At 53.8% G+C, this 26,049-nt stretch overlaps 2 long non-coding RNA genes across 2 annotated transcripts; one reads left to right on the top strand and one right to left on the bottom strand.

The window, feature by feature from the left end:
* Window positions 1-256: 256 nt before the first annotated feature.
* On the bottom strand, window positions 257-3,264 carry LOC117202499 (uncharacterized). The gene is made up of 3 exons (XR_004484927.2): window positions 2,417-3,264; window positions 1,369-1,546; window positions 257-762 (listed from the first exon to the last, which is right to left on the bottom strand). It is a non-coding gene; the product is annotated as an uncharacterized LOC117202499 (long non-coding RNA).
* A 7,381-nt stretch (window positions 3,265-10,645) lies between these two features.
* Window positions 10,646-16,625, top strand: LOC117202500 (uncharacterized). The gene is made up of 3 exons (XR_007472052.1): window positions 10,646-13,668; window positions 14,548-14,951; window positions 15,144-16,625. It is a non-coding gene; the product is annotated as an uncharacterized LOC117202500 (long non-coding RNA).
* The last annotated feature ends 9,424 nt before the right edge of the window (window positions 16,626-26,049 follow it).

The raw sequence follows: 26,049 nt of genomic DNA, 5'->3' as shown, positions 1-26,049 counted from the left end.
AGAAAAGAAGGTGCCGGTGCCTGTCCCCTGGAATGCATGCCAACACAAGACAGCAGTCAGGGACGTGCCGTCTAATGTGAAGATGCTCGGGGGCAGTGGGACACGTGGCGTGGCGGGGAGAAGATGGGCTCCTTCCCTGGTGCTGAGGGCAAGTGGTGTGGATGCTCCGAGGGCTGCAGTGTGTTCACTCACAGGGGTTTGTATCCGTTAGCTATCGTCCCAATTAAGCTGCATAACAAACCGCCCCCAAACTCAGTTGCAAACAACAATAAGCATTTATTTCTCATTCTCATGTCTACACGTCTGCTGGGGTTCATCACATCCAGGCCGGGCCTGGCTTTACTTGGCTTCAAGCTAAGGGTTGAGTCCGGGTCTGTCCACGAGTCTCTCATCTTCCCAGGACCAGTGACACCAGAGGCATATTCTTCTCGTAGAGAAGGCGGAGCACAGGAGGTCAGGACCAGCTGGGCAAGCACATTCAACCCTCTGCCCACATCCCATCAGGCAGAGCAAATCACATAACCAAATCCAACCTCAACGAGACAAGAGACTCCACATCTAGAGGGGAAACCTACAAAGTCACGTGACAAAGGGCAAGGATCCAGGGAAGGGAGGGTGAAGAATTAGGACAATGAGGCCCAACAATGCAACTTCCCATAGGCATGAAAATCCCCATCCTGGGCATATTTCCAGGGAAACAGAATTCTGGACGCGGGGCTTTGGAGCAAGTGATTTCTTTTCTCCCTGATGAAATTTCCACATCTGTAAAACAGGGGTAATGATGTCACATAAAATCATCTCACATAAGTTTGTTTAAAGTTTAAACAGTGAATCCCAGCAAAGTGCTTACACTTTGCAGATGTTAATATTAGCTATTAATATTAGCTATTAATATTAGCTATTAGCATTTCTGTTAATGCTCAAAGTTGTAGAAATTCCCTTGAGCATCTCATTAGAGAATCACTCTCCTGACAATTTACATTTTCCTTTCTTTAATGTGAGGAAAACCTGATTGTCACGGGGTGGAATACTCCCTCTGAGGAGGGTGCAGAAGAAGGCGGGGCCCTGTGGAGTCACACAGTCCTGGGTCACAGTCCCACCCCTGCCACGAGCAGCTGTGGATCTCAGCAAGTCACGCGGCCGCTCAGAGCCTGGCTTCCTCGTCTGTAGAATGGGGATCATCTCGGGCTCCTGTGTCAGGATGAAACTCACTGAGGTAGAAAGTGCTCAGCGCAGGCCTGGCCTGCGATGAGTGATGCCGGCAGCAGAGAGAGCGCTGAGGGAGGAGTTGGGGCTGGGACCTCGGCCCTCGGCTCTGTACCCATCACCCGCGGGCCTGGAGGGGTCCCTCTGCCCCCTGAGCCTCACCTGCCCCACATGCAAGGAGGTGGCTGGACCAGTCGGATGTCCTGCATCTCTCCTGTGGCCTCTTATTCCGCGATCTGGGCACGGCCCACTGTGTTCAGTGAAGGACAGACGCTGGGCCGGGGCCAGGCTCCCCCAGGGGCCAGGGGCGGCCACGTTTAGCTCAGGCCTGGACGCATTTCTGCAACAAAGGCTGAGTTTCACAGGCAACATTTCCAAGGGGTTTCTTTCTTCACTGAGCGCCTCCCTCTCTTCGCCTGCAGGCGGGTGTTTAGACCTTTGCCTGCAAGGGCCTCTCGGAGAACAAACGGGAGGGTCAAGCTCAGCTGTGGTGCAGCCTCTGTTCCTCTGTCCTTTCGCTCGGGGGCTGCCCTCCCCTGAGTGACGTCCCCAAGGACCCCACATCCCACCCTGGCCAGGCAGCGGTGGCTCCTCCCAGCCCCGCCAGAAAGGCCCTCCTTCCCCAGAGCTGGGCTCCGCCGCCCCGGGGCTCCTCCTCCCCAGCGAGGACCATCTCTATAAGACACCTCTCCTCCCAGACCCCACCACCCACACTGTGAAAACCATGGACACTCACTAGACTGCACTCGGACTGATCACATAAACAACTCTTCTAAGAAGAACCTGGGAGTCGCGTTTAACTTTTAAAATGTGTGTTGGGATCTGTGGACGCTAATGAATCCCGTGCCTCCCCGCTCCTGGTCCAGAAGCCAGAAGGAGAGATGCGGGGATCGCATGGGGGCCGAGGACACGGTGTCTCTCCCGAGGCTGCTTTGGACAAGGCAGCTTGACCTGGGGCCACAAACGGACTTCCTCGTGCGGCCTCCATGAACGGAATTCTCTCTGCCAATCTGGACAGGGAAGGACTGGAGAGCTGAACGAGCAGGTCCGTGGGCCTGGCTTTGAGCTCTGCTCGATGGCAGAGAAGGAACGTTATCGTCTCCCAGCCTCAGGGCTTAAGAGCTGAGAACCACGTGAACTCAGGCCGCCGCACCCTCCCAGCCCGCCCGCCGCCCAGCCCCCTGCCAGCACCCCCCGTGCCAGCACGTACCTGTGAAGCCACTCCCAGCGCACAACGCGCTCACGTGCAGGCGTGAACACGGAGACTTGAAGCACCACGTGTCCCGAGCATGTGGGGAGCCCAAGTGTGAAACAGCGCCTGCAGAGAGAGCCCAGGACCCCCTCCAGCCCTGCCCTGGGCGCAGGAATTGCAGGATGAGTGCTTAACCCATAAGTATTGCAGGAACAAGTGATTTTAATTAAGTGAACCACAGGGCTGCCGCCTCATCCATTAATACCTCCCTCTAGGGCACATGATGTGGGGCTGTTCCAAATTCTGAAAGGACTGTCAAGTTACTCTCTGCAAACGAACTTGCTGAGACAGGATGACGAATGACGACGTGGCCGATCCCCACATTTCATCTCTGCTCAGAGCTCCTCCTGCATCTTGTGTAATCAGGTCTCGGGTGTGTTTCCTGACCGGGGGAAGGCTCGGGATTTACCCGGGATTACCGAGCAGGGGCAGCGGGACTGTGACACGTGGAGGGGCCCAAAGCTGGCCTCCAGCCCAGGGACCCACCCCCGGGCTGACAAAGGAAATGCAGGAATACTGTTTTGAGGAGGCTGAGAGGCAGTTCTCAGGAGGAGGAAACAAACATCTGTGCATCCCTGCTAACCAGCTGCCCGACGTTTTGATGCCACTTTCGCTGATCTGCACCGGATCAGCCCTCCTGCTGGTTTATGGTGGTGAAATTCCAGTCATTAGAGTGAATGACTTGGTCCCTCCGCTGGTGTTCCAGACTCAGACTCGGCAGCACTGGCTTGATGAGAGACCGGCCACTCTCCCCGCGCCTCAGCCTGTTGGGCGGGGACAGGCCTGCTCTGAACCCAGGGGACACTCAGCACTGCAGTAAACCACTCCTGCCTCTTTTGCAAGGAATTCCTAGGTCAACGTTAGACCCGTAGTTGTGACTTTGGTTTCAGCTCGGTGAGTGACACATCTTGGCCAATTAACTGTCTCAGTGGCAGCTCTGGTCACCTTTTCCCATGGACCTCATCTCAGATATTGATGCTGAAACAGTACAGTAACATGTCCCCAGGTGACAGTAAATGGCCCATTTTACTAATAGCTTCATAAGCCCCAGGTTATTTTTATTGTAATTTGCTAGTGAGCCTATTAAGAAGAGGCAGAGTCAGTTCCGGGCCATCAATGATTTTAGTTTTTAATAACTTTATAATAACTCAGAGGAGGCCGAGATCAGTCCTCAGGAGCGCTGAGTCAGTGGAGAGCTGGCCTGGAGCAGGCCCTGGGCTGCCGGTTTGCACGAGTCCCCGTGGCGTCCCACACACAACCAAGGCGGTAAAGGACAGGCGTCTGCTCATTACACGGGCTGCAGCTTCTGGAGGATGCGATCGACCAACTCAGGCTCCGCCTGATGCATCGTCAATAGGCCATGATGCTGCCTGGAATCACAGGCACAGGCAGAGCCCAGACCTTCAGAGCAGAGACTCCAGCCAGGGGTGATTTTGCCCTCAGGGCGTATCGGGCAGTTTCTGGAAATACTTTCGGTTGTCAGAACGAAGGGAGGGAGGCTACTGGGATCTCATGGGTAGAGGTCAGGGATGCTGTTAAACATCCCACGACGCTCAGGACAGTCTCCACCACAAAGACTTATCCTGGGCTTCCCTGGTGGCGCAGTGGTTGAGAGTCCACCTGCCGATGCAGGGGACACGGGTTCGTGCCCCGGTCCAGGAAGATCTCACATGCCGTGGAGCAGCTGGGCCCGTGAACCATGGCCGCTGGGCCTGCACGTCCGGAGCCTGTGCTCCACAACGGGAGAGGCCACAGCAGTGAAAGGCCCACGTACCACAAAAAAAAAATAAAATAAAATAAAAGACTTATCCTGCCCAGAAAGTCTAGCTTGCTGAGGGTGAGACACTGATTTTACAGCCACAGTGAACATTTCATTCCATCATCTGGGTGTCGGCAGAAATGATACATGGCTGGAGGCCTGGCTTTTCAGTATCGTTGGCTTCGTGCAGAACCAAAACCATGCATAAATCAATTCTCCTATTTGCTCTCTGGCTTCTTCCTATTGTAACTGTCTCCTTCCCACTTTTATTTTTCTGTTACTGGAGAAAAGGTGACCAAACCAAATAGGCTGGAGAGTCACTACAAATTTCTTTTCCTCAGTGAAAAAGAAATAATTTGGAAGTGAGTCACAGAAAGCAGAAAATCAATGAAAAACAAGACATGGAGTTTATCAAAAAGTTGATCATCCCTGAAGAGGAAAAAAGAAAAGTTTCCAGATGAGAGCTGCTCAGTCACATGAGAGTCACCCCTGCCAGAGAGGAGCTGGGGGCCCGGGGAGAGCGGGGCTGAGCTGGGCTAGTGCGGAGCTTCCCAAAGGGCAGATCGAGCCACCTTAGCAGGGCCTGACATCAATTCCATGAGCCTCGACCAGCATTTTAAAACATGAAATAACAGAATTAAGTAGAAACTATCAAAGGGCATCCTTTACCATGAAAGTGAATATTGTTTTGTGAAGTTTTAGCTTCCTATATTGTGTGTGTGTGCATATGCCAGGCCTTGTTGTAAAATAGATTTCTTATGATCGGCTGCAGTCAAAACAGCTTGGAAAACACTGGACTGGATGAAAAATGTTGGAGAATTTGAAGAGAACAAAGTATATGTAAGCAATTTTGCAAGTAAAAAGAACAAGGAAATTATTAACTCTGGGAGAACAAAAGATGCATAAAAAAGAAAATGGGCTCTGCATGGGACTTCCCTGGCAGTCCAGTGGTTAAGACTTCACCTTCCAACGCAGGGGATGCAGTTTCAATCCCTGGTCAGTGAGCTAAGATCCCACAAGCCTCGCAGCCAAAAAAACAATAACCCAAAACATAAAACAGAAGCAATATTGTAACAAATTCAATAAAGACTTTAAAAATGGTCCACATCTACAGATGAACCGGTTTTCAGGGCAGAAATAGAGACACAGATGTAGAGAACAAACGTATGGACACCAAGGGGGGAAAGCGGCGGGGTGGGGGTGGGGGGGCTGGTTGTGGGATGAACTGGGAGGTTGGGATTGACATGTATACACTAATATGTATAAAATGGATAACTAATAAGAACCTGCTGTATAAAAAAATAAATAAAATAAAATTCAAAAATTTAAAAAAATATGGTCCACATCAAAAAAATCTTTAAAAAAAAAAGGGCTCTGCAGTGAATAACATCTACCTGGTCACGTGACATAAATGCTGCTTATGACGTAATTAAAATCATGATTAGCCTGTGGAGGGTGGTGGGAGGTGGGGTGCGGGTGGAGGAGGGACTCTGACCCCTCATCAAGGGTGCAGACATTTGAAAGACACCAGCACAGCTTGAAAGCTCCACCAATAGCTCACTCTTACAAGACCTGGAAGAAACTTGCAGATACGGCTAAAGGAATACTGTAGACGTCTCTGGAAAGAGACGGGCGGGGAACAGACAGATTCAACAGTGTTTGATTTGGTGATCATGTATCCATTTACTTAAAAAGGGGGCTCACAGGCAGGGGAACAGGACCAGTGAGGGTGTGGTGGGGTCTCTGAAACGAGTCCGAGGATTGAAGTGGCTTTTGGTTCCATCACTTACAGCTGTGTAACCTCAAACCCGTCCCTTCCCAGCTTTTGACTCCAGGTGAGCAGTCTCTAAAACAGAGGTCGGACCGAATTATGTCGACCTCTCCTTCAGCCCTGGGGTCTGCGTCTTGCTGTGAAGTAGCCCGGGATACTGAGCATGACTCGCCTTGTCTCTATGTCAGGTAATGTCGACGCCATGCGCACGAGGCACAGAGCAGGCGTCAGGAAATGTGTGTGGGTTCCATTGGTGCCGGTGGAATCGTGGGCAGCCTCTGCTCCCCATGCTGAGTGAGGTCCTGTAGCCACGATTCACAGGACTGCAGATCCCCACCCCCATAGCAGTGTCAGAAAGGGCGCTCTCCTAAAAGGCTGGTTTTCACGCCCCTGGTGGTAGAGGAGATGATCTTAGGAGATCACAGAAGGGGCAGAAAATATTCCAGCTTGTTCATCAAACCTGTAATTCCATTAAAATTGGTCAAGAGGTTGAAGTAGGTCGCACCATAAGAATGGATTTATTTAAGAAAACTAGGAGTTGGTCTGGCTTAAAGGTGAATATTAAATAAGATAACAGCGTGGATGCCACAATGAGCAATGACTGTGAAGGTGCCCTTGAGTGACACAAGCTTGGGAAGCACCGTGCCCGACAGGAACTGACTTCTGTTTGGTGGCTCCGTAGGTGGCCTGTCCCTGGAATCCACATTCACTTGGGAAAGGTGACGTGAGGGACCTGGGAGCAGCAGAGCAGCCGGGTGAGGGGTCAGAGCACAGACGTCCTCTCAGGACAGCACGAGTCAACCTACATCAGCCCGGGAAGCACTGAGGCCTCCGCAGGCGCTGTCCCAGCTCCAGACACCGTGGGGGGCACAGCACGAGCCACCAGGTGCTGGGCTGGCTTAGAGCAGTGTCTCTGAGCACCTGCCGCATTAGGTAGGTGCTTATTGCAGCACCCACTTTGCTGTGCTGTGGCCCAACATTCCGGTGTCCCTTTCTGAACCTGCTCACTAAGGCCTGTGCTGCAGACCCTGCAGGGAAGCCCTGTCCCACCCCACCCCCGCCCTGGCCCCTCCCCCAGTTGCATCGCACAAAAGCTTCATTGTCCCCTAGCGCCTGCCTGACTCAGATGCACACTGGCCTTTGGTTTCCAAGGTGCGGCACATCCGGCTCCACGTGACCTCAGGTGGTTCCCTCACTCATGTCCTTCACCTGTAAAGTGGGGACAGTGCCACAGGGGCAGCTGGAACCCGGGAACCACTGCCCTGAGGGTCGAACTGAATTTCTCTAAAGAGGCTGGTGTTTGTCAGCGGCTTGGGGTGAGCTGATGGTGAGGAAAGGGAAGAGGGTTCTCAGGGACCCTGGGGAAGCCCTCCCTGGCGCCCTCTCCTAGGGGCAGAGGGACCCTGGGGAAGCCCTCCCTGGCACCCTCTCCTAGGGGCAGAGGCACCAGCCCGCTCTGCCTTCCCTCTGGCTGGCTAAAGCCCCTCTGTAAAGGTCCCCATTGGCTGAGTCCAGCAAGCGGGGTCAGGAGTTCCAGAAGCCCCGGCCTCACTCCCGAAGCCCTGGTCCACGTCCACCCTCATGCAAGCCGCTCTGCTCACGTTCTCAGGAACGGGCTGCGGGAAGGTTTCCACGGTTCCCTTGTCTTACAGGAGCCTGAGCTCGGGGGACGCAGAGCTCAGGGTGGCAGGAGACGCCCCCAGATCCCACCTGCGAGGACAGCACAGTGTGGCTTTCATGGATGAAATTAGAGCCTCAGCAACAGGAACGAGTTTCTCCCGGTGACCGAGACGTTGTTTGGTAGAGGGATCAATAGATGCGTGCAAGCGTTCCACGTGCTGTGGAGGGGCCTCGGGCGCTGACAGATGATAAATGAGAAAATTAGAGGCTTCAGGAAAATGTAAATATCATCCTTTGTAAGTCTGTCCCTTGGCAGGAAAAAAAAATGTTTCCCCAAAGCAACGAGGCCCTTCTATTCTTTTCCCCACCAGGAAAATGCCCGGGACTGTTTTACATACTTTCACTTATCTTGAGTTCCTACCAGGGCCTTGGCAAAATGTGGGAGGAAAAGGCTGCAGTTTCAACTGATTTTCCTTTAATTCAGTGTTCCTCAAACTCTACTTCATTATCACCCCCTAAGGAGCCATTTCAGACATTTTTCTCCTAATTGCCCCTCATGAAATTTTAATACTACAGAACTACCAGACAATGGTTTATGTACTGTAGGTACATCTGTGTGTTTATATAAGAGAGTAAGATCCTATCAGGCCCAAGAACCAAGTTTGCCCTCCTGGGAGCAGTATAACCCTGCTGTGAGCACACGATCTCATTCATTCATTCACCCAAACACGCAGCACGTATGCACCTGGTGCCTACTCTGAGCACTGGGGACTCAGCCCTGAGCAGAGCAGGTGGCCCTGGTCCCGTGGAGCTGACACTGTGGCAGGACGAGGGACAGTGACAGATCACAGGGGGAACAGGCACCACACCCGATGCAGGTCGATGCCATGGAGACGATGAAGCAGAATAATGGGAGAGAGGGCGCAGGGGTGGGTTCCAGGTGGGCCAGGAGGCCAGGAAAGGCCTGGCTGATGAGGTGACATCTGAGCTGAAGCTGGAAGGAAGGGAGGGGGCGGCCTGGGGTTTGTGGGGACAGGGTGTTGCAGGCAGAGGGAAGAGCTGGTTCCAGATCCTTCTCTCCCCAGTGATGGGTCACAGTTCTTGACACACATCTGAGGACCCTCCATCCCCGAGGAGATAGGAGGGTGTCAGCCCAGAGCTTGTTTCCGTTGCTGTTATCTGTTTGTTTTGGTGATCGCCTCTCTCCTAATTTCTCCTAAGGCAGGGACACATGGACTGACGTTTACTATCTTGGGGACCGTGAGAGCAGACCCCAAATTGGATTCTGTGGGGCGTGGTCACTGTGCAGCACTTGGGGGCAAAGAAGCCAGGAACCAGGCGAGAGGCTGCAGCTTTGCTGAGGTTGGAAAAAGGAAATGCTTTCTTTTCTCTCAGGCACTGAGGTGGTTACAGCTGCTGTAGGAAACTGGTTCAATCAGAAGATAAAGCTGCCTCTCCTTGGTCTGATACACAGGTGAGGCAGGAAACAGACACACGGGCCTCGGCTCCCTGCTGACGGGGAAAGGCTTTGCTCCTCAGCCCTCGGTGGTTTCATTAGCCCTGAGAATATCTCCTCAGGTAGGCAGTGGAGAGAAAGGGATAGAAAGAAAATAAGGATTCTTTCGGGGCCGTTTGGGATTTAACCACAAGGGAAATACAAACAGTCAAGGACCCAGATGCCCTTTGAGGGCTCAGTACATGAGGCTTCATCTAAGACCAGCCTCTGTTTCATTCATTTGTTCATTATTTTCTTTCTTTTTTTTTTTGGCCATGCCAAGTGGCATGTGGGATCTTAGTTCTCCAACCAGGAGTTGAACCCGTGCTCCCTGCAGTGGAAGCATAGAGCCTTAACCACTGGACCACCAGGGAAGTCCCTGTTAATTATTTTCTGAGCAAATATCATGCCAGGCACTGTTCTAGGTCCTGCAAGATAGCCCTGACCTGGTCCTTGGCCTCAGAGAGAGAACCTTCAAATAAGTGAGACACAATAAACATGTTAATAAAAAACAAGATTGATAAAGAGGGTGAAACTGCCCTACAGGAAATAAACTGTGGGTTAAAGAGGGGAACAGAGGCCAAGCTAGACAAGGAGTCCTAATCCACGTCTCACCTGGGAAAGACAGGCAGCTAATTCATGCGACTCCACCCCTCCAACAAGGGCGCCCAGTGGCAGCCACTTCTCCTTCCAGGTGGAGGGAATTCGGATGTGACACGTGAGGCAGCAGACAGACAAATCCAGAAAGGGGGGCACCCACAGGACCACTGATCCTGGAATCAGCAAGGGAGGGGCATGAAAAGTCAACTGAAGAAAGCGGGTCACGTCGACCAAGAGACTTTACAGACTTCACCACATGCGGGGCAGCCCTTGTTTAAATCCTGATTCTGGAAAAGCAATGAGAAAACGGCGTCTGTGAGACAACTGCAGGGACTTGAACTTCAGAGGTGATGAGGAAGCCTTAGAAAACATCCACATGATGTCCGGGATTTGCTTTCAATACGTTGTGGGAAAGGGGAGAGCTGGAGGGGGTGGGGCGGGTCCCGGTAATTGTGGAATCTGGGTGATGGGTACGTGGCGGTTCATCATATTCTGGTTGAAATATCCATAATAATTGATTGTACTCAGTTTATTATGTGATTGCTGTTTACTTGGGGAAGAACTGCACGACACTGCAAAACGCACAACAGGGATCTCCGTTCTGTCATTTCGGCTCCTCCCCACGTGAACTCGTGGGAACAGGGCATTTCCCCCGGGTCTGAGCCGTGACTGTACACGTTCCCGCTCCTTCTGCAGACAGGACTCTGGAACCTTCGACCAAGCCCCGCCCGCCGGGGAGGGATTTTATTTACCCTCCATCTGAAGCTAGCAGCTTGCTCATCACAGAAGTCCACCAGCTGAGGGCGATTTTTTTTTGCACAGGCTCCAGATGCGCAGGCTCGGCGGCCATGGCTCACGGGCCCAGGCGCTCCGCGGCATGTGGGATCTTCCCGGACCGAGGCAGGAACCCGCGTACCCTGAATCTGCAGGCGAACTCTCAACCACTGTGCCAGGGAAGCCCGACGGCGATTTTATGCAGACCTGAGCACGACAGCCGGGGCCTGTCACCCAGCTCTCAAGTGAAGATCCAGGGGTATTTGCAAGCAGAAATAATGGGCCGCTGCAGCTTTTTAAAGAGACATGATTTATCTCCGGGATGGATCCAGGCCGGCGCTGCTGGAGGACAATCCCAGGCTCTGGCCGGGGGGACGTTGTTCATGCCTCGGCGGCCTGTCTGCAGAGGGGGAACAGCGAGGCTCCGCCTGCCGGGGTGACCGGGAGTTGGGGTGACCTGCGCCGGGCAGAGAAACACACCCCACGGAGGGCGGAGATCTGGGAAATTTCTGTTGAATTTGAACCACATGATGGTGAACTGGGTGACTCAGAGTCCAGCTGGAACGTCTGCAGGCAGAATCACGTGGTTTGGGCGCCTTCATTTCTCTAGAGCAGGAATGTGTGCTTGCGAAGATGCAAGTGACGTACCTTTGATTGAAAACAGCTGCACGCAAGTGCAAGCCTTTTTCGCCAGTTAACTGGACTGTGCCGACGCCAGGTGTCCACCCAGGGCCCTTCTTTCTCACTAACAGGACCCTGATGGCCCCGCGCTCCAGCCATGGCCAGCCCCCTGGCCGCTGTGCCCGTGTGACCCTATTCTCGCCCCAAGGTGGAGGCAGGCGGCCGCTGGGGATCCTGGGAAAGCGCGGCTGCCCCGATTCAGCCTCTTCCTCCTCTCGCCGCTCCTGCTTCCCTCCTGGCGGGGGGCAGACACGACGCCGAGGAGCAGCAGCATCCGCAGCCACAGGGACCCTGCAGGAAAGGCGCAAGCCGAGGACGGAGGCAGAACGGCGGAAGGAGACGCGCTTGGCGTATCGTGCAGCCCTGCACCAGGCCTGGACCGCCGCCCCCTGGCCTCACTGACCGGAAACAGGCCAGTCACCCTGGGTTAAGCCACTGGAACTGGTGGAGTCGAGCCGAGCGCAGTCCTGGCTGGAAGCGGTCACAGCTGGCCCTTGAGAACGGCGGCCCTGAGGTCCGCTCACCTGTGAACTGGGTTCACAGCAGTGGGGGTCCCCAAACTCATTTGTCCTAGGATGGAGACAGAATGCAGCATCACGGGACACCCAGCGACCCCCTTCACGGGCCAGGTCAGCCGACGCTTTCAAAAATAAACCCAGAATTAGGGAAACTTCTTCTGCGCCCGCCATCTGAATCCTTCCAGACTCTGGAAGTGTGATACCTGCACGTTCCCTTCGTGGAGAGAACGTCCCCCGTGCATCCTCCAGCGTCCACTTCCCCTTCTTGAATGAACAGAACCTGATCATCATTTGAGAATTCGCCTTCCCACCTCAGCCTGCGTGTTTGGGGTGGGCTGATGCAGGACCCCAGGCCTGGCCCGGGGGGGACTCAGTGATGGGACCTAAGCTGGCCACTCAGTGACTTGGGGCTCTCGTGGCACCTGCTCTTGTCCCTGGACTTGAACCTGAGCGAGTGCAGGGCAGGAGCTGTGTTGGAGCCGCACGGGGCGCCTGCAGCCCCTGGGCCCCAGCGGAGCCTGGCGGGAGCCGGCGCCGTGGTGGGGGTCGGGGCCACTCAGCCGAGTCCAGGGGGCGGCGTGTGACACGCAGACCCGGCTCTGCCTGAAGACCTAGCACCGTGCACCAGCCTGTTGATGCCCTCGGCCTGAGCCACCCGAGTCAGGTCTCTGTCCCTTGTCACCGAGAGAATCCTGCAGGAAAAGATTCCGTTAGGGGCAGGGACTTCCCTGGCCGCTTGGGAAACCTCCAATCTGCCCAGAAACCAGGAGGACATTTACACCTGCTCAGTCTTTTCCTCTGCGAGGCTTGCCCTCTGCCACGTGGAGTCATCTTCTTTGGCTGAATTCAGGGAGCTGTCAGGGAACCGTAACTGGGGTTGGCTCTCCCCACTTCTTGCCAGGAGAACACACTTGGGTCTGTTTTAGAACCTGAATAATATCATCGTGCCCTCTGTGTGCAGAAATGGACTGTTCTTACTTGAAGAGGGAATTGTGGGCACCTTGACTTTTGAGGTTTGTAAGCGAGCAAGCCTACCTCGGACCCCTGTGCCGGGAGGTCAGAGGCTGTGGTCGCAGCTGCTCCGTGGCGCCCTTCCCTGCATCCCAGCATCCAGGGCTCTGCCCCATCCCTTCCCCGGGTCTCTCAGCTCCCCCTGTGCCACCACCAAAGGCTCTATTTCTGGGGATTAAAAAGGCGGGGATGACGGGGCAGCTCTGTCTGCAGAGCTCCGAGGAGCAGTGGTCTTGGTTGTCTCTTTGTTAAATGGAAGCCGCTGCCTCCTTGAAGGGGCAAAATGAGCTGAGAGCCCAGACATGGTCCCCTGCAGAGGCGCCAACAGGAGAGATGCAAACGCCTCTGGGACTTGCCTCAAGGATCGACCCTCACAAACTGCGAGTGTCAGGTCCCGGCCGAGGCTGGGTGGGCTTACTCCTAACAGCCCCTCTGTTTCTATCCACGGAATAACCTCCACTGACGGCCCCTGGCCGCTTCTGCAGTCGCTGCTTCTCTGCTTTCTAGGGGCCCCTGTCCACTTCAGGCCTTGGGGCGGGGTCCACGTTCTAATTCTAGAACTCGGTGCTTCAGGGCACCAGGCCTCTCCCAGCCTGGGAGCAAGGGGTCCCTAGAGCATCACACTCCTCCCCTTTGAGCGGCCTCACCTTATTCCAGGCCCTATAATTTATGGTTGCCCAAAGATGACATGTTTCCCTGAACTAAGGCCTGGCCCTCCCCCTGCAGACCCCGCGACTGTTATATTACCTGCTCTCTTTACTTGTGGCATTTGTTATTTTCTGCAATTGTCTTGGGTATTGATGTATTTACCTCCTTCTCTATTGTCCGCCTCCCAGACTATAACACTAGCTCTCTGGGGTCGGGCTGCCTCTGCCTCCTTCTCTCTTATTTCCCTGGAGCCCACGGCAGCAGTCGGTACCCAGAAGGAGCTCAGTGAATGTGGGATTACTCAGACGACTGACAGAAGGAGTGAACACATGAGTGAGTGAGAGCGGACCTTTGGTCAAAGCTCTGGTGTTTATTTCTCATTTCCTTCTTGCCTGGCACCTCCTTCCAACCTGATAACTTGCTGGACTCAAAACCTACTCTGTCTGGCCAGTGCTGTCCATGAGAACTTTCTGTGATGATGAAAATGCTGCATACCTGTGCTGTCCAATATGGTGACCATTAATCACATGTGACTAAGGGCACTTGAAATGTGGCCTGTGTGACTTAGGAGCTGAATTTTTAAATTTATTTCGTTTTATTCATATGAACTTAAATAGCTACAAGTGGCCAGTGGCTACCGTGGAGGATGGCACAGGACTCCATCCTCGGGGTCATTCCTGGCCGTGTTCTCTAGATCTTGTCCTTCTGTCTGCCTGCCTGGCCCCTCCAGACTCCCAGCTCTCATCCCCCGTCCTCAGCCTGGGGGTCGCCAGCCTCCCAGGCAGGCCCCTCATTCGCCTTTGGTTCAGGGCCGGTTCAGGTGCCCAGGCCCCAAGCTGATGAGAGCCTCCGAGGCCTTCTCAGTCTGGACTCAGGTCAGAGGTTTCCCGAGAATACAGGACACATAGGAACTCCTTCTGCCAGTCTGGGCTTCCCCACAAAAGACCCCAAAGCTCTAGAAATCTCTGAGACTAAAAGGGGGGCTGAGGTGTGTCAGCCAAGACTGGATCTCAAGGGACAGAACACCGTGCAAACGGACATGAGCTGAAATAAAAATCCGCTCACTGCAGGCACGGCGCGGTCCAGCGCTACCTGGCTGCAGGCGCGGCCGGATCTGGGGCAAAATGACGTCATCGGGAAGTGGCTCTCCCATCCTTCAGGCCCCTTCCTCCTGGGTCGGCTCCATTCTTGGTCACATGTTTCTCGTTACAGGGCAAAGATGCCCCAGCGCAACAGAGTCCCATCCCACTGGTCCAGCAAGGACAGTAAAAAGAAAGGCCTCTTTCCCAGTATTCCAGCGAAAGCCCTGGGACTGACGCAGATCAGACAAGCTGGGCTCACAGACCCGCCTCCTGATGGAAACAGCGCTCCTCCTCCTGTTCTCCATCTCCTGCCCCCCTACCCTCGCTCCGTAGGACTGGCGCCGTCGTCCTGACCACAGATGACACAAGGAGGGTGCAGCCATGAGGACGTTTCCACCAAAGGCGCTTCTGCTCACAGCTCATGGGGGGTTCTTGCCACCTGTTGGGAGAAAGATGGTCGGATCCTAACAGCTCTCAGGACGCAGCGTGTTTATGTCCAAGCCAGTCTGAGGCCCTGGTCACTTCACAGCCCAGGTGAGAGTGAGAAGCAGAGGTGTTCATGTGTCTGGGGCCTCCGAGGGCCAAGTTCTGTGCTCCAGGCTTTACTTACAGCAGATGGACTTTGAAGGTCAGAGTGGTCAAACGTGGGCGCCTTTACATGGTGCCCCTGACATGACCTCCCTCACTTCTCTAAACCCGTCCTGTGTCCTCCCACTCCTTCCACAGGCATTTATTGAGCTGCTGCTGGGCTGCAGTGGCCCTGGAGATGGGGAAGTGAGCGACAGCACGGCCTCAACCTCTCCAGGCTCGCAGTGGAGGGAGGGAGGTGAGCGGGGGCCCCACGCCCAGATGATCCCGGCCCCATCGATGCACTTTCTGGTTTTCCCTTCGTGGAGCCCGTGTTCAGAGCACAGAGACACCCTGTGTTGTGTGCATTTTATAAACCTGGGGGACTTAACAGTAACATGTAGCCGACAGTGGTGGGGGCGGGGCACGGAGGGAGGATTTGAGGAAAGACCAAGAACAGCGTGGAGATGCCAGTTTCTCCACCGAGAGCTGTGGGCAGATGGTATCTGACGGGATAAACGGGGCCGCAGGGAAACACTGTCCTGTCCTGCACAAGCATTTATCGAGTGACTGCTGTGTGCATTGCACTGAGTCCTGTGTGGTGAGCAAAATGGGTGGGAGTGGATCTTTCTTTGGGGGCTTTGCCATCTTGGAGGCCACCTCATGGTGAATGGACCCCAGACACCCAGGCTACAGGGACTTTCAAGTCCTCCCCCCTGGCCACTCTCTACAGCAGGGAGGGACCAAGGTGTGGGAGGGCGTTTTAGGCACAGTCATGATCTCCACTCCCCTTCTCGGCCACCCAGATGAGCCTGGAATCCTTGTCAAACAGGGGGCTTGCTATGGGGGCAGCCTCTGCAGGACCCCCGGGCCCCCCTCCAGTGGGACTGCCCGCCCCCAGCCCCAGCCCTAGAGAAATCCTGGAGCTGCACTGCCTGCAGCTTCCAGCCATCATCTGGGCTCCGAGAACTGTGAACCCCGGGCTGGCGCCGACCCCCGAGCCCATCAGCCCTGAAAATGACAGGCAACCCTCCATCCCGTATGCAGAACTCGAGGGCAGCCACCCGCTGCTTCGGGGGCCCCGTGCCCCGGGCGGTCATTAGCCGATGGGCCCCGGTCGATTGGCCAGGAGAGCGGGGCGCAGACAGGAGCCGAGCCCGCTGCCTTCGCGGAGCCCACCCTCCTCTGCGTGGAGCCGCGTCCGCCCTCGGGGTCACCCCTCCCCCCACCGTGCAGCCCGGCCTCCCACGCGCGGCCGCTGGGTGGTTTGCAGCAGGTCTGCCTGTCGTGTCCCCCACGAATCATGTCCTCATCGAAGTGGGCAGCGAACCTTACAAACCTGCCCCGGGGAGGCCTGAGAGCCGCCCTTGGGGGCGTGGGCACTGCGCTCAGGCCAGGGGGGAGCTGCCTGGACCCTCAGGAGTCTCTCCACCCCAGACCCCTGGAGGGTGAGGTGCGGGCTCCTGCAGATTGGAACGAAGGTCCCTTTTGGGTTCCTGTCCCAGATTGGGGGCCACGGGCATGGCCAGGGAAGGGGCAGGGAGGGAACACCCAGGCTTCTTCTAGGGCTCTTGGGCCACAGGCTGCACACAGGCTGGACAGTCCCCTGGAGCAGGGACCGTGGTGGTTCAGAGGACAAATGGCGGGGAGGGGGGCAGGAGGCAGGGCTTTAACCCTGGGGCGGGGCCGGCAGAGGAGGATGCCAGGGAGGAGGGAGGAAGAGGCTCAGTCCAGACGGTGAACCAGGTACAGAGACCAGATTTAAAGCCCTGAACAGAATCCTGCCCAACCCTCCATGTCACCCCCTTCCACCTTGGTACCTGAAAGCTGGCAGCTCCCAGGGTTGGGGGCCAGGCTCTGCCCATCTTGTTGTCACATCTTCCTGGGCTGGTGCTCTCAGGCCCACCTTCCAGCCAGTGGGGAGGGGGAGAGAAAGGTAGGGAAGATTCACTGTGAGGGGCACAGCCTGGAAGTCAGACCTGGTGTTTCTCTTTCATCCCATTGGCCAGAACTTGGACCCACATCACCCCAAGCTGAGGGACTGTTCTGGGCAGCCCTGTGTCCAGGTAAGCATCTGAGGTTTTGTCCCTATAAAAGAAGGGAGCAGGGACATCGAGAAGCAGAAGCCATCCTGCTCAGAAGCCTTTGGCAAGATAGATGATCTCGCCACAGGACCACCTAAGCCTGGCCCAGCTTAAGGGAAATTAAAACAAATATCCTGTAGAGGGTCAAGCCCCTTCCTTGTCTGCTTCCAGCTGGGGTCACACTTACGCAGAAGCCAGGTCTCCACCACTGGCTTCTGTGTGACCACAGGAAGGTAACCTAGCCTCTCTGTGCCTCAGTTTCCTTATCTGTAGAATGGAGATGATAACAACCACAGGTGGTTATGGCTATGAGCATTAAGTGAATTAATTTATGTGAAACATTCAGAACAGAACCTGGCCCAGAGTCAGTAAGCACTCATCCACGTAGCTAGGGAGAGAGTACTCAGAATTGAACAACGGTCAGGGCACACAGCACTCCCAGGGGCGGCTGCCCTGGGCTTTCCTAAGCCCTGACCTCATCCGGTATGAGCAATAACTGTGATGCAGTCCATTCCATTTCTGTAGCTCTCTGAGTGGCAAAGCACTTTGATGTAGGTCTCTGAGCCTCGCAACTGTTGTGAGAGGTGAGTACGCTGGCACCAGGCCCATCTCACAGAGGAGGAAACCTTGACCCAGAGAGGAGGCATCCCTGTCCCACAGTCAAGCAGTCAGTAAACCGCCAGGCCGGGATGTAAGCTCAGGACTTCGGAGGCCAGGCTCACCCACTGAGTCGTCCCCAGTCACTTGCTGGGCAGAGCCCCGTGCCAGGGGCAGCTGGAGGTGCTGGGCACATGGGGCTTAGGACAGGCAGGTCCCTGCCTCCTTGGAGCTCACACTCAAGTGGGGAGGGGGCTGCTGTGGGCAGGGTGGTCGGGAGGGGCTCGCCCAGCGACAGCGTCCCAGCAGGACAAACAGCCGGGACAAAGGCCCTGGGTGGGGATGAACCTGCTATGTAAGTGGCACAGAAGGAAGGGCAGTGAGTCCAGGAGAAGGAGTGGGGGAGGGTGGACAGGCCCCCCGCCTGCGCTTCGACCTCAGGGCCTGCGCTTCTGGAAGCATCTCTGTGTCTTCAAGCATATTTTCCAGGCAGAGAACACTCCCACGTGGGGCAGGGAGGGCGCCCTGTGTGGACGGGGAGGGAGTGGGGGACGTAGAGGACATGCCTCTGATGACCCTGGGGGAAGCCCAGGCCGCCTAAGCCGCCCGCCTCAGCCCAGGCTGGGTCCTTCCTCATCAGGCCTCCGCCGTCTGGTTGGGGCACCTCAGAATGAGGAGCAGGAAGTGTGACTGTCACTGCGAACACCTGCCTCCAAATCTCCGGACTCAGGAGGCGGCCTGTGACCGGCTTCCCTGTGCCGCTGGCGGTGACACTGACAAGGGGCTTCCCTCCCTTTTAAACCCCTTCTGGTTCCGCCCATGCGAAATCAGGCTGTTTGCGCCTCCTGTTCTCTGTTTGGTTTTTATACCTTCCAAACAAGATGTAAAGGCAGAACACATGCATAAGGCATAATTATGACACATGGATTTGTTTAACTTTATCCCTGCAATTTCTCAAATATCCACGCAGTTAAAGAGCACCTTTGCATGAGACACTCTCGGGAACAGTGGTGATAGGACCACGGCTCACAGGAGTGGAAGACACTGTAAAGACACCGAGTTACTCATTCAGCCCTGTGTGCATCCGCGAGTCCCACTGGTGGGCACACCCATACAGCAAGCACCACAGAGACTCACTGGGCCCCTTGTGTGTTTAGACAACATGTCACTTTGCATCACAAAAACACCCAGTGATGTCAGAGGCACCATGAATCACAGCAACGGCTCCAGGCCTGGTATCCAAGAGACCTCGGCTTGCTGCTAAGTCACCGTCCCCGCTGTGAGAACCGGTGGCCGTATTGGGGCCTCCCGTTGAAGGGAACTAAATTACATCTAGAATGACCCACATTGTGCCGCAGCCAGTGACCCAGTTAACCTCTGGTTCATTTTCTGCTTCTCGGTGTCCTGGGAACGGGTGGTGTTTACTCTGATTGGGACAAACCCTCATTACTGTGCGTTAGTTTGCCAGTGCGTTGGCTGTGCTGGGCCCAGTGCTTTAATAGAAACGGCGGATGGGCCAGGGCCCTGCTGAAGCTGCAGAATAAGAATGAGGTCCTTTCCTTTACCCTCCCTCCTCCGCCCTGATTTGCATGGCCGAGCTTTCTGCTTTTTCTTTTAATGTGTTTGTTTGTTGATTATTGATGTGTCTCGTACAGAGGAACAAATGATTTGCCCACCGGGCAGTGGCCTAACTTTGGCAGGAGGTTCAGCCGTGACTGCAGCAAACTGGAGCCCGACAGCCCTGCTTGTCCTGGTCGAGGCAATTCCAGGAGGAGGATTTCCAGGGATGTGAGGATCAGAATTACATTGGTCTCCAGCTGACTCATGAAGGGGGATCTTGGCAAAGGAAGCCTTGATGGATAGGAAGGAAAGAAAAGATCCTCTTATGTGGTTAAAAAAAAACTAGCTAAATTTAACAAAAAAGCTCAAAATTGTCTCTAAATGAGGCTGCAGCTTCCCTGGGGAAAGAGAAGACTTGCTGATTTTTCAAAATGTGGGTATCACGTCTCTCAGCCCCCATGTCACCTTTTTTAAACAAATATTTTATAATTTCCACATTGGCATTTTGAAACAAAATTCATAGATAATATAACCCTACCTACATGTTTTTTAAAAATTCAACTTAATGCCCTAACTGTAATATAAAAAGAACTATAAGAAAAGTAATTTATGTCCAGTAATTTGCAATAAAGCAATGCATATTTCAACATGCCCTGTCAGGACCACACTGGAAGAACCGAGGAAGCGGTAGATGCAGACGGGGGTCTAGCGTGCAGCGCTAGCATCTGAAATGTCGGATTGAGGGATGTGGTGGTTCAAAGGGATGAACCACCACCGGCAAACTTTCTCAACAAAACGAGTACAAGCGTCCCTTGATTTACAGCACGGTTGCTGCCCCAGGAAATTCGGGGAATATTAAAACAATGCAAAAAGCATTATTGTTGCTTCCACGTAGAATGGATTCTCCTTTGGGGACTCAGAGCATTGTAAATAGGGTTTTTTTCCACACAAACATCCAGTGGAACCTTTGAAACTAATGCAAGATGCAAGACAGTTCTGCAGGGTGTGGGCCTGGCCCGTGTACTGTGGTCACCTGGTGTCCCCAGCCTCCGCCCACTGAACACCAGTAGCACACAGCCCATCATTGTGCCACCGACGTCACCTCTTAGGGGACAACACCCCCGTTTGGTAAGCACGGCCCCACAAGTCAGCACACACGTGTCAGAGGCTGAAGCCTACTGTTGTCGCACCTGAAGTTCCCCTTGCATGTGGCCTTTTCCTGGCTGGCTGCCCACCCCGCCCAGAAGGAGACAGGCAGCCCAAGGACACCTCAACTCCCTCAGGCCCCCCCCGCCCCTGCCCCCAACCCCACCCCAGGCAAAAAAAGGGCAGAGTCCTCAAACCCTGTCCCTGCAGAGGGGGCTGGCCTCCTGGTGTTTGAGGGTTCCCATACAGACATTCCTCAGTATCTTCGGGGCATTTGTTCCAGGACCCTCCGCAGAATCCCAGGATGCTCAAGTTTCTGCAGACCGTCCTCCACATCCACGGGTTCTATCCAAGGTTGGTTGAACTCACAGGTTCGAAGGGGCCGACAGCACCTCCGTTCCCAGCTCCCCAGGGGCCTGAAAACCTCCTCCCCCCGTAACACTGACTTGGGAAACCCCTCAACACCAATTGTGCCTGTCATGTGGGTCCTGAGGGTCTCTACCAAGGGGCCTCTAATTATTTATCAGTTTCTTAGTTTACCCATTATCTTTATTACTGAAACTCTATCACGATAACTGCATAACTCAAGATATGGTTGGTCAACCCAGCCACACGCTAACCAACAGGGCGCATGTCCGTGATCGTGGTCCATTTTCACATACAGGCGGGCTCTGATCGTCCACAGTCTTCTCCCAATATTCCGCCACGCCTCCCTCCTTTCCAAGTCTGCTCCAGTGTTCACCCCCTACCCCCTGTCTCCTTCCCCCTCCCTGCCCCACTCCCAGTGAAAAGCTGAATAAAACGTGCATCCTTCCACAACTTCCTACGCACTCCCAGACTCACGTCCAAACTTAGACACACTGATAGGGATTTCCTGACCTCTCTTCGTAAGGATCTGGGCGGGGTTCCCCCCCCAAATACGATTTTACTACGTAAATTCCTCGGCACTGTGCTTTCTCAGTCCTCAATACATTATGGATCTTTTCTGGGTCAGCAGGTCAAGGTCCAGCTCATCATCCTGAACCAGCTGTCCACCAGCTCACAGTGTGCGTCTGCTGCAGAGTCTGGGGTCAACTGTAATCAACTATGATGAGCACTGCGATGAATATCTCGGAATACATGTCCTTGTACCGGGGAACGTTTGTTTCTATGGGATATATTCCTAAAAATAGGATCCGCTGGGTGGAAACATATGCATGTGTTGAAATCAGAGGTGATGGAGTGATAAATTCTGCCAGGGGCAGGACAAGACAGGATTCGTGGTGGAGGAGGCATCTGAGGCAGTTTTTGAAGGATAAGGAAGGTGGGTGGGCTGGGGAGGGTAGTCCCTAAGACAGGTGACAGAACCCCACTGTGCAGTAAGAGAAAGAAACCCACAAAGAAAAAGTCTTCCAAATCAATTCCATGGAGGAAACAGCACATTGTTTGGAAATCAGAAGAGCCAGATTCTGTCTCATTGTCTGCAGTTCACTCTCTGGGTGACCTTGGGTGAGTCCTTTCCCTCTCTGGGCTCCAGTTCCCTTATCAAATTAAGTAGTTGGACTAGATGACCCTTTAAACGCCTTCCTTTTGTGAAGTTTCTATGATTAAATGAGAACCGTGTATATGATAGTTTTCTGGAGTCTAAAGTACTAGTGGTCATAACGGATTCCTGCTCCGATGATGACCTATGTCCATTTGGTTAAATCTGATACAGCCCTCTCTTATGCCCCCAACACCTTCCCTCCCTCCCTCCCATCATTTCTTCCTTTTTTCCTTCCTTCTACAAACATTTGTGGGATGCCTCCTGTATGTGAAGCAATGTCCCAGAAGCTGGTGTGAAAAAATAGACATGATCCTGCCATCATGGGCATCCCGAGACCATCCACCTGAGAGCTTTCTCTTGGCCTGTGGCCAGGGGTGCAGACAGTTGGTGGTTCTGAGGACCCTCAACCAGTGGCGCATGGGAATCGGGGGGTAAGTGATCAGAAGTCGGCTCCAGCTGCCCTAGGAGGAATGCCCCGGCTCCTTCCCCTTCCCTAGTGTGCTTCCTGGGACCACCCCTCACATGGACAACTTGCACTCAAATCCCCGTCTAGAGGTCTGCTTCTGGGAAACCCAACTGAAGCCACATAGAAATCAAGTGGGAACCTGGGATAATAAGATAGAGAGTCAGCTGGGTGAGTGAGGAGCTCCGTCAGAGAGGGCTGTCCCCAAGGCAATGGAAGCTGCAGGGTGAAGGTCTGGGGGAGGGGCGTTCCAGGCTGAGTGTCTGCAAGTGCAAAGGCCCTGAGGCAGGAACAAGATCAGCATATTGGCCAATACTCCTGCAGAATGAACCTAAACAGGATACATGATGATGATGATGATAATAATAGCAGCCAATGCACACAAGGCACTGACTGTAGGCCTGGCACTGTTCTAAGCACTTTTGCTGTATCCTCCTAACAGCCTCATAGGGATGTGCCCTTATTGCCCCATTTTCTGGAGGAGGAAACCAAGGCACAGGGAGGTGGAGCCCTATCCCCCCCATCCAAGGTCATCCAGCTGGTTACTGGTGGGGCCAGGATGTTCCTCCCGTCTGCTCATGATGGGAAAGGTCTGAGGGGAGGGGGTTCACTTTGCACTCCCCCAGGGCCCTGCTCAGAGACTTGGCAACCAGTGAACAGCAGTACTAACAGCGACATTTGTCCAGCACTGACCCTGTGCCAGGCCCCTTCTATGCACTTCACACGGACTAATTCATCTGATCCTCACATCAACCCCCATAAGGCAGGGGTGATGGTCACCGTGTGACGGAGGAGGAAACTGAGGCTGTGGGCTGGGAAGGGCTGAGCCCGGATTTCAGTCCAGGCCGATCTGACTCCAGAGACCCTGCTCATAACTGTTGTACATACACACACGAGTGTGTGCGCATACGTGTTAGCGTACACACACACGTGCGTGTATGTGAGGCGTGCACACACACGTGTGTGCACACGGAAGACAAGGGAACTAAATCGCAAGGGCTGAAGGGTTCTGCTGCTGATCCACAGAACTAAGAACCGGAATTTAATCCCAGTCTGGTTACTGTGGAGCCTCCCCATCTGGAGCAGAATAAAGCAGATAATCAAGGGTTGAAACGATGGACTTCAAGACTCTGTGCTACCCTCGTCCCTACTCGTATGAGATTATAAACCGAAGAGCTGAAATCCAGTCAGCCCCCATCCGCGCAAAGCAAGCTCACAGATCCTACTGGGGATGCTCTGAACGGGCTGGAGGTCAGGGCTCTTCTCAAAGTGTTACTCGCTTGCTTGGTATTCTCACCTGTGAAATGGGGCCAACGAGCATCCTCCCCGCAAGGGCTGTTGTGAGGATTAAATGAGGTGACACCCGTGAGTGGCTAGAGCCAGGCCTGGCACACAGTAGGTGTTCAATACCTGCTGGCTGATATAATTATTGCCCCAAGGATAAGCGGGCCTCTCCCTGACTCCACTGCCTGCCTTCCTGAAGGAGAGTCACGCTGGTATCATTGTTTCACAGAGTCCTGGCTCCAAAACAACCAGAGACTCGCCAGCCTTTGTCTCCCTGCACTGGGCTGACATGACCCAACGTCAAGGGATTTTATTCTTTTCTTTCCTTTGCCTGTTCCTTTCCTGTCCAGATCAACAGTAAGATAACAGCTGCACCTGGATCTTGTGTTTTCACAATTTTAACAACGCACAGGAAATTGGGTGGCTTAGGGATGCAGCGTCAGGGGGCAAGCTGTCACCGTGTGGACAGACCAGGTGGAAGACGGAGGGTCAAGGGCAGGAAGGAGAAGGACCCGAGGGGATGGGAACAGAATAACTTGATAGGCTCCAAGGGCCCAAATTAAATTAAATGCAGGGAGTGCTTTCTTCTTGTGAGAAGTTTCCAGTCAGAGGAGGAGTGGGCACCTCCCAGCACTGAGTTGAAAACGAAGGATTCGGTCCTTTGTTTTCCATTTGGGGACAGAGTGTCTCCCCACCAGGGCTGCGAGCCTGACCCCGGCCCTGCCGCCTCCCCGTCTTACTCTGCGCGCCCTGCTGTTCCCCGAGACACAGACAGGTGATGTCCCCTCCCCAGACTCTGTCACTGATGCTCGCTCCACCCCACCTTCACACGCCGGCCTCCACCTCCACTCTAGGCTCTAACAGCGGCTCAGAGGGACACAGTGTCTTAGGGGCCCCGATGCTGCCCCCGCCCTCTGCCGGTCCACCGCCCTGCTGGATTGCCTCATAGCCCTGTCACCATTTTAAATATTCTGAGTGTATCTTCAGTGTGAGCTCCAGGAGAACAAGGATCTCATCTTTCTTATTTACCTCTCTCTCCCTCAAACACCTAGAATGTGCCAGGGACATAATATACATAAGTACTCAATACATAAATCCCTGTTAGGTGAATGAGTGGATGAATGCATGAGTGAATGAATGAATGACTTGGTCACTAGCTCCTCAGTAAGCATTTGTGGCTGGATCATTTTGCCCTAGAACTGTTGAGCGTTTTTCCTCTCAGCCTGCGTGAACCCCCATCTCACTGGTCATTTGACCCCGTTGGCACCAACAGAGCCCCCATAGCAAACTGGACGCTGAAGTCAGGTGCCCAGGTGATGGGAAGATTTATGGAAACATGCCCACCTCTCTTTGCCTGGATGTCTTAGCGTTGGGCAGATTCAATCTTAGGTGACGAAATCAAGCTGTCCCTTCTTTCCCTCCATGCAACTATAGCCCTCTTTATACCAGGACTGAAAGGCCATCTCCTCCACAAATCCAAGAAAATGGAAAATTTTCCCAGTATTGTCTCTGGTGCCTAGAAAGGCCCTGGTGGTGTTTTCTACTTTTCTTTACCAAACGAGTCATTGGGCACCAAAGCCCAAGTACGTGTGCTCAGCGATCACCTAGTGATGCCTCGAATGAACAAAGATCGTTTACTCTGGTTTCTCTTTTCATGCCTTTGCTCCACGGAGAGCCCCCTGAAGGCAAGGGCTGTGTCTGAGTATCTTTGTGTCTCCCTCTCCTGGGGCAGGAGCTCAGCAGATGTCTCAGATGTGATGTGAAGTGATTTGTAAGGGACATGAAGAGCTGACAGTCATCATCTAGAAAGTGTGGTCACTCTGGGGGTATCCTAAACAGAGCAATCACTTTTCCTTCAGCAACAGATCTTTGGTCTTGCCTTTTTTTCCATCATGAATATTTCAAGCCAGTCAAAAAATATAAAGAAGAATAAAACGAATGACTATGATCTCATCAGCCAGCTCTGTGAAATCTTATCATACTGTATTTGCTTCAGATGTTTTTCTTCTAAAATGAAACATACACCTTGATTAAAGTCCCTTGTGCCCCCTCACCCCAGCTCCTTCTCTGTCTGCCCACAAGCCTCCACCTGGTGCCTCCCCTGTAGAGCTTCATGACTTACCATGTCTGTGTGTCTGCAAATATTAGCACGGTTTGTATGCTTCAAATGGCGTGTGCATGCCAGGTGGCTCTCTGCAGCTTGCTTTTTTGTTTAAACCTAACTACCATAAAGCATTCCACTGGATCTACGTGTAATAAGCAAATAAAAATAGACATGCTGCGTAGGGACAGGACATAAGAAGTAGGATGGAGTGAAATCAAGTGGGGTTCAAGGATCGAGGGGGATGTGAGGGGTGTGATTTTCCATAGTGGTTGGGGGAAACTCAATTTGAAAAGGAGACATTT

This window comes from Orcinus orca, chromosome 16, assembly GCF_937001465.1.
Source record: "Orcinus orca chromosome 16, mOrcOrc1.1, whole genome shotgun sequence".
NCBI lineage: Eukaryota > Metazoa > Chordata > Mammalia > Artiodactyla > Delphinidae > Orcinus > Orcinus orca.
Note: the sequence above shows the minus strand (reverse complement) of the source record. Positions and strands in the feature narration are given on the sequence as shown.